General features: G+C 40.1%; 1 pseudogene; it reads right to left on the minus strand.

Annotated features, from left to right (window-relative positions):
- Positions 1 to 246: 246 nt before the first annotated feature.
- LOC144238314 (acyl-CoA (8-3)-desaturase pseudogene) lies at positions 247 to 1,605 on the minus strand (annotated as a pseudogene).
- Between the last annotated feature and the right edge of the window lie 6,232 nt (positions 1,606 to 7,837).

Here is a 7,837-nt window from a genome sequence, read left to right on the forward strand (position 1 = left end):
TCCTTCCTTCCTTCCTTCCTTCCTTCCTTCCTTCCTTCCTTCCTTCCTTCCTTCCAGGGGGCTTACATGTTCCCCCATCCCACCCTTGAGGTCTTATATCTGTGCCTAAAAGACAAAGGGGAGGAGTTTGAGTTAGAACCTTTATTTCCCCAAACCCACTCCCTCTGAGTATCAGAACTCTGGTGGCATTTTCCCTCAAGCTCTCTCTGCTTTGGGTCTAGATGCTTTCCAGATGGGGGGATGTTGTTATTGGCAAAGATAAGTATCTGGCCAGGGCTGCCTGTACTCCTTCAGTGAGTAGACAATATAGGTGAAGGCTGAGAGCAGAGGCTTGGACTAGTACTCTATGAAGCACACAGGGACTGCGCCATGGATGTCACTTTGTGGTAACTGTGTCAAAGCATTGTGGGAAAATGTGGTGGTCAGTTTGGAAGCTGAGATGTCAACGCGATTAGTCACTGAAGGCAGACATATAGACATTGCATGTTGCCAGGAGCTAGGCGGAGCCTCAGTCCACATTCTAGTCATGATCAGTGTGTGTGGGGATATGGTTCATCTGTGTCACTCACACAAATCAGTTGTGTTCTAGGGAACTGACTATGAAGAAAAGGCCAGGAAGCCTTTCAGTCCCCTCAACAGCACTTAAGTGAGGAAGTTGCTGGTGTAGAAAGTAATCATCCAGGCAAATCCACTCACTTTTTGTACTGGATAACAAAGTGGAAAGTATGCCACTGGAGGTAGAGAGGCAACAAGGCTGGGGGCTTGCTGGGAAGAAGTATTTGTGCTGGTGGTTGTATGACATATACTTTTTCTTCTGTGTCCCAAGCTCCCCAGAAAGGATCTTCCCGGAGGCAAAGAAGAAGGAGTACATATTGATATCTGAAAAAAGAAGGAGTGCATATTGATATCTGGGTCTTGGCAGAAGCAGTTGAGATTGAGGTACTAGGGGTACATATAGTCCCAGTAACTGACGGGGCCACTTTGAGGTGGTCCATCATAAAACGATATAGCGGGTAGTTCCAAGTAGAAGTGCCGAAGAATGACAGATGCCCAAAGTCATGCTGCAGCCAGCCTGGGCCCGAGCTGTTTTAATCAGTGCATACACAGGAGGAAGGGCAGGAAAGAGGTCCCAAAGATCCAAAGAGTGAATCAGGCAGCGACATCCAGCAGCAGGATGTGGAGTAGGTATGGCCAGAGGAGGACATGATTGGCCTTCCTGTGCCCCATCTGCTTCACTACGGTCTGTAGCTGCCAGAACTCATCTGCTAGCTCTTTATTCTTAGTGGGCTCAATACTGGGCTGCTCCAGACACAGTTCTCTAAAATAGGAGAATGTTCATATACTTCCTCACAAGGACCTTATTGATGTGTTGAAGGCCACAGAGGGATCCTGGCATCCTGCCTGCATGGTGGATGATGGTCAGGGAACCCTCATAGACTGCCTGTGGCTGAACATGCTGATTTTGTACACCCTAGTGAATCATGAGCCATTGCACCTGAGCTGCACCACCTCATGCCAGGTGAAGTGTGCGGTTGGCCCATGGGCCCGAGTCTTGGCCGCCACAGAGTTGGGGGTGGTGCGGTAGGATAGAGGCTCTGGCAGCATAGGGGCTATCAATCAGGTCCACACCTGGGAGCCTGTAGGGCAATGCACCTGTATTTTTCTTTTTGGTTTTAAATAAGTAAATGCCCCTACTTATACTCCCTGTCTTCCAAGGTGTTCTCTTTGTATCTAGTGCTAGATAGCTATCTTTCCTTCATTTGCTTGCTTATGTTTTTTTCAGGAAGCTGGGAGTTGATTGCCTGTGTTTCCTGCTAGCTGGAATTACACTTTGATTGTCTTCTAAGGAAAAGTTCTCCCAAGGTGGGGAGTCTGATAGGAGACCACTACAAAACTGGAACCCAAATGCTGTATACCTTCTTTATGGGAGTGAAGAAAAAGAAAGCCCCCTTATATTCCTTAGGACTATGGAGATACATCCTTAAATCTTTGATTTGAATGTTTGAGAATAGGGGCATGGAGGAAATTCTGCTAAGAAGTTGTAAACCTTTAGCTAGCATGAATTTGGAGGCCAAACTCATGTATTTTTATTGTCCATAGAAATTCAAACCATAAATTTATTGAATTACATTGAACCTATGATGTAGTATTTTTTTCAGATTTAAACATCTGTAAAATCAAAATGCATCCTACTATCAACAGCATCTTATAGTCAGTGAAATATTGGAGTTTAAAATTTCCTGCCAGAAGCTAAAGCAAATTCTCTCTGGAGTAATACAACTTCATTTTATCCTCAGAGAATTCCCACAAATAATTTTTCATGGAAAATGAGTAGATCACTATAAACAATTACCATATGAGTAACACAGCACGCCATGTATGAGAACCAGCATATAAAAACAAAGGAGGAACAAATTCTTTACATTGATTAGATTTATTAGAAATTGAGTGATTATTAAAGAAAAAAAGAAACATTTGACAACTATGTTTAAAGGAATAATAGACAAGATTTAAAACAAGTTCAGGGAACAGGGAATTATATATATATATAAAAAGCCCTAACATATTTTTAAAAGAACCAAATAGATAATCCATAAATGCTTTGAATTTCTTTCTTTCTTTTTTTTTTTAATGTTTTATTTATTTCTAGGAGAGAGAGAGAGAGAGAGACAGTGTGAGCAGGGGAGGGTCAGAGAGAGAGGGAGTCACAGACTCTGAAACAGGCTTCAGGCTCTGGGCTGGCAGTCAGCACAGAGCCCGACGCGGGGCTCGAACCCACGAACCGTGAGATCATGACCTAAGCGAAAGTCGGACGCTTAACCGACTAAGCCACCCAGGTGCCCCAATGCTTTGAATTTCTTAATGTAGTGTTCGTTGTTTCTCCTTTAATGGTATCAAAGTGATGCCATTATTGTATAAGGGTTCTCCAGAGAAATAGAATCAAGGTGTGTGTGAATGTGTGTGTGTGTGTGTGTGTGTGTGTAGAGAGAGAGGAAGAGAGACAGAAAGAGATCTATTTTAAGGAAGTGTTTAATGTGATTGTGGAGGATGACAAGTCCAAAATTTGCAGGGTAGGCTGGCAGATAGGACACCTAGGGAAGTACTGATGTTGCAGCTCAAGTCCAAAGGCAAACTGTGAGCTGAATCATCTATTTCCTTGAAGGGAGTCATTCTTTTAGCTCTTAATGCCTTCAACTGATTATATGAGGCTCACCCACATTATGGAAGGTAAATCTGTTTTACTCAAAGTATATTGATTCAAATGTTATTCTCATCTAAAAAATACCTTTTATAGCAACATCCAGACTTGTATATAACCAGACATCTGGGTGCCATGGCCTACTCAAATTGACACATACAGTAATCATTATGCTTCTTGTTCTGTATAGTTTTGACTTTCCAGTATTATTTTTTAAGCTCTGAAAATATTCGCCCTTTTAAAATGTTTGCTTATTTTTGAGAGACAGAGAGAGACAGAGTGTGATCAGGGGCGGGGCAGAGAGAGAGGGAGGTACAGAATTTGAAGCAGGCTTCAGGCTCTGTCCAGGCTCTGAGCTGTCAGCACAGAACCCAATGTGGGGCTCGAACCCACCACCCCGTGAGATCATGACCTGAGCCAAAGTCAAATGCTTAACTGACTGAACAATCCAGATGCCCCAAATATTTGCCTTTTGAGGACAACTTTCCTGAACATTTAACTTATGCTAATTCTCATAATGTAATCCTTTTTTTTTGGTAGAAAACCATATTGTTTCTTAATCTTATGTGGGAAAAAGACATATATTTTAGAGCCATATTTTCAGTGGGCTCTGTGGTCATTTTTCTGTATTCTTTCCTATCTCAGAAGTGTGAAAATAGCCTTGTGACATGTTAATTAGGATTTCTCCATAGCTCTAATGCTTCTGTAAATTATATATTCTAGATTGAGCACAGTAGTATAGTTTGTACTCCATCTTATAGGTAACACCTATTGCCAAACATATTTCATATGTAGTTTTTCAGTTTCACTTTGACCCATGACCCACTAGCCCATAAATGTCTCCTTCTTCTTTTTGAGCACATTCCTTGGAAAGTGAAATTTAGAGTCACATTTTGGAGATGGTGCTGGTAGCACCATTGCTTATAACATAAAACCAGGGAAGTAGTAAATGTGGCTTCTCTTGTAGGTGTCAGTTCTGGAGAATTCTACCCTTTATACAAAAATGTGATTTAGTGACATATGGGCCATTAGGTAGCTTTAGTGCAGAAATATGGTGCAAATTACCCATTATATTGCTGGTGTTTTAGTAGCAGCATTTTGTATATGAATTACAGCATCTCAAAGAAATTGTTTTGATTTACTTCCATTTCTCTGACTTGAAATAGTACAAACTAGTACTTGAAAATGGTACAAAATATGGGAGATCCCTAAGAAAAATTTTGTTATCAAGGACATTTCTACTGTTATAGTCTACAGAAAGGAATTTTTCACACAACAGTTTGTATCTGCAGGGACAAAATTTTTTTCGTAACCTTCTTCAAATTGTTGCATAGAGTTTATTTTCATACCTTCCCCATCAGTAACCATTCCAGCATCACCATGTGAGGCAAATGCATTTCCTGTAACTTTTTTTTCTTAGGAACTTCTAGATGAAAGTGACAATTGGATATTTTGATGGGTGCTAAATCTCTATGATTTTTTTCCTGACAAGGGGTAAATGAAATTTGTTTTTCTTAATTTGATGGCACTTTCTTGTCAAAGCATTTCTTCTTAGATGATTCAATAATTATGTGACAATTATAGCAGATTTTTTTTTTCTGAGGAGTTTCCAAAGTTTTTAGACTCCAAAGTCATGTAACTCACCATGGCCACATAAAGTTATGTGAGGTGGCTGGGAGAATGAGCAATAGATAAGATATACTTTGCTAGTACTATGTACTACCTCCAATCCAGATGGATTGTGAGGATGGAATGCTCTGAGGGGCACTATTGACATTTTGGAGTGGATATTTCTTTGTTTTGGAGAGTTATCCTGTGCACTGAAGGATGCTTAGCCACATCCCTGGCCTCTATCCAGTAGATCCACCCAGTTGTGACAATCAGAAGGCTTCTGGACATTGACAAATATTCCCAAGGGGTAGGGAAGACAAAAAATGCCTCTCGTTGAGAACTAACTCTCTACGTCACTGTCACAAATCTTGGTCTTATGCAACGCTGGGGAAAGAAACACTACGCTTCAGGAATTGTAGTCTACGCTATTTCAATGGGCTGGGCTAAGATAAGGTGGCTTCTAAAGTGTCTTTTTAGCTTGTCTTGGGATGTTTTTTGGGCTAACAGACTTCTGTGGTTTTCTGTTTCCTGTGGAGAGAAGCAGGATTTTCTTACAACAGAAAATGAAGTAACAAAGCCTATCCTGTTTTGAGATGAACTCTTCATTTAATGGTCAAAGAGACTGTATAGAAAGGGTGTATATAAGTTGAGTGTTAATGGTGAAGATTTGTTATGTTGGAAGCCCAGCTCTCTAATGTCAGGCTCTAGACTGGGTGATCTTGGCAAATCACCAGCCTTTCCCCATGCCTAGTTTTGTACCAATAACAGAGATAATGGTAGAGTCTATTTAAGGAGACATGAGAACTCAATGAGATAATATGTATAAAGTGTTTAGAACAGTACTTAGTTCATAGGAATGTTAGAAAAATGTCAGGGGAGACACTTTTTTAATAAGAAAAAAATTGAGACATAATATAATTAGGAATTCTGTAGTCTGTAACCTCATTGACATAATTAAACCATGTCTATTTCACAATCTCTTTGATAATTATTGATTTAATGTTACCATTATAACAAAGAGCATTACAAATGAAGTCTGATATTTAGCGAACTGTGACTATGAACACATGAAAAAGTAATGACTTACAGTTTCCTGATGTAAAAAAATGTGACATATATATATATGTATATATGTATACTTAAACATTATTAAAGTGGGCTTTGATGGAAACTTTCTCTTCATTTGCCTCAATCATTAATCGTATACCCCTTCTTAGTCTAATTCCAGATATGACAAATATTTACTGGGCCCTTTCATTTAGTAATTAGAAGTATCTGGCCTGGATATTGAAGCCAAAAGACCATGGACATCTGAAAGCCAGAGGTCCATACAAGAACTGGTATTCCAGAAAGGAACACAGGAAGAAACACAAAGACTTAATCAACAGTCACTCAAATCCTCAGAGTCTGCTTAACTTGTCTTTATGCAGTGCTAGAAACGCATAGAGAAATTTAGCCATAACCTGAAGTACCGTCTAACTGCAGCCATATAATATTTTTGTGGTTTAGATGGAAAAAAAAAAAAGAAAAAACAGGCAGCAAGATTTTATTGTGAACATGGGTAACTTGGGATTCATAGAAATGTCACCTGGACCTGGATTCCTGTTATAAGCGTGAGTTCACACTGAGTTCCATTCCTTGCCATCTTAAAGAAGTTATAAAAAAACCCATGTTAAACCAGATATGTAGCAAACATTATATGCATATTATTATTATTATTATCATTATTATTGTTTTTTTATAGCAACAGTAAGAAATTTCATTTTAAGATCCTGGTTGTAGTATAGGATTTTAAAGCATAAAGCAAATATAACTTGTCTAAAACAATTTAGGCCTTAGGGATGTAATAAAAGGAAGTCAGTGTGTGTGTGTACTGGGCTAAGTTCAGATGGAAAACAAAGGCACCACAGTCTCTGTAAGGATCTGTTTAGGGTCCCTCTTACGGTATGAGTCACATGGAAGAGAGAGAGAGAGAGAGACAGAGCACGAGTTAGGGAGGGGCAGAGAGAGAGAGAGGGAGACACAGAAACCGAAGCAAGCTGCAGGCTCTGTGCTGACAGCGTGAGGCTTGAACCCATGGACCAAAAGATCATGCCCTGACCTGAAGTTGGCCACTCAACTGACTGTGCCACCGAGGCACCCCACTTGGACACACTCTTTCTTTCTTTCTTTCTTTCTTTCTTTCTTTCTTTCTTTCTTTCTTTCTTTCTTTCTTTCTTTCTTTCTTTCTATTTGTTTTTTAATGTTTTATTTATTTCTGAGAGAGAGAGATAGCGTGAGCAGGGGAGGGTCAGAGAGAGAGAGGGAGATACCGAAACTGAAGACAGCCTCCAGGCTCTGAGCTAGCTGTCAGCACAGATCCCAATGCGGGGCTTGAACCCACGAACCATGAGATCATGACCTGAGCTGAAGTCAGACGCTTAACCGACTGAGCCACCCAGGCGCCCCTTGGACCCCTTTCTTAAGGGAGCTCTGGTTGTCCGCTCAAGAGATACCTGTTGGATTGGTTTTCTGATTCAATTACTCCTCAAAAACTATTTCAAAGGTGAGTTGGCATTTATAAAGACATTTGTAAGGGAATCAATTCATATTAGCAAAAAAGTATTGTGGACAGTCTAGTTTAGTAAATAATCAGTTACATACATACTTGCCATACATTATACTTTACACACTTAATTGAGTAAAAAGGGGACAGCCATATGTGTTTATTTTTCATAAATACAACCCAATAGACACCGTCCCCCCCCCTTCCTGCCACCTTAAATTAGTGACAAATTGATATTGGTGAGTCATTCTTAGTGCATGTTCTCTTTCTGGTACCAGTTGTGTAGGCGGCCACAAAATTATAGGTTAAGAGGAAAATGGGAGAAGGCCTATAACCGTCACTCCCTCATGACTATTATAATTCTTAAGGTGGATGGTTTTTTTTTTAATTTTTTTTTTACAAATAGTTTATTGTCAGGTTGGTTTCCATATAACGCCCAGTGCTCACCCCCACAAGTGCCCTCCTTCATGCCCATCCCCCCC

Source organism: Crocuta crocuta, unplaced genomic scaffold (genome assembly GCF_008692635.1).
Source record: "Crocuta crocuta isolate KB4526 unplaced genomic scaffold, BGI_CrCroc_1.0 scaffold429, whole genome shotgun sequence".
Lineage (NCBI taxonomy): Eukaryota > Metazoa > Chordata > Mammalia > Carnivora > Hyaenidae > Crocuta > Crocuta crocuta.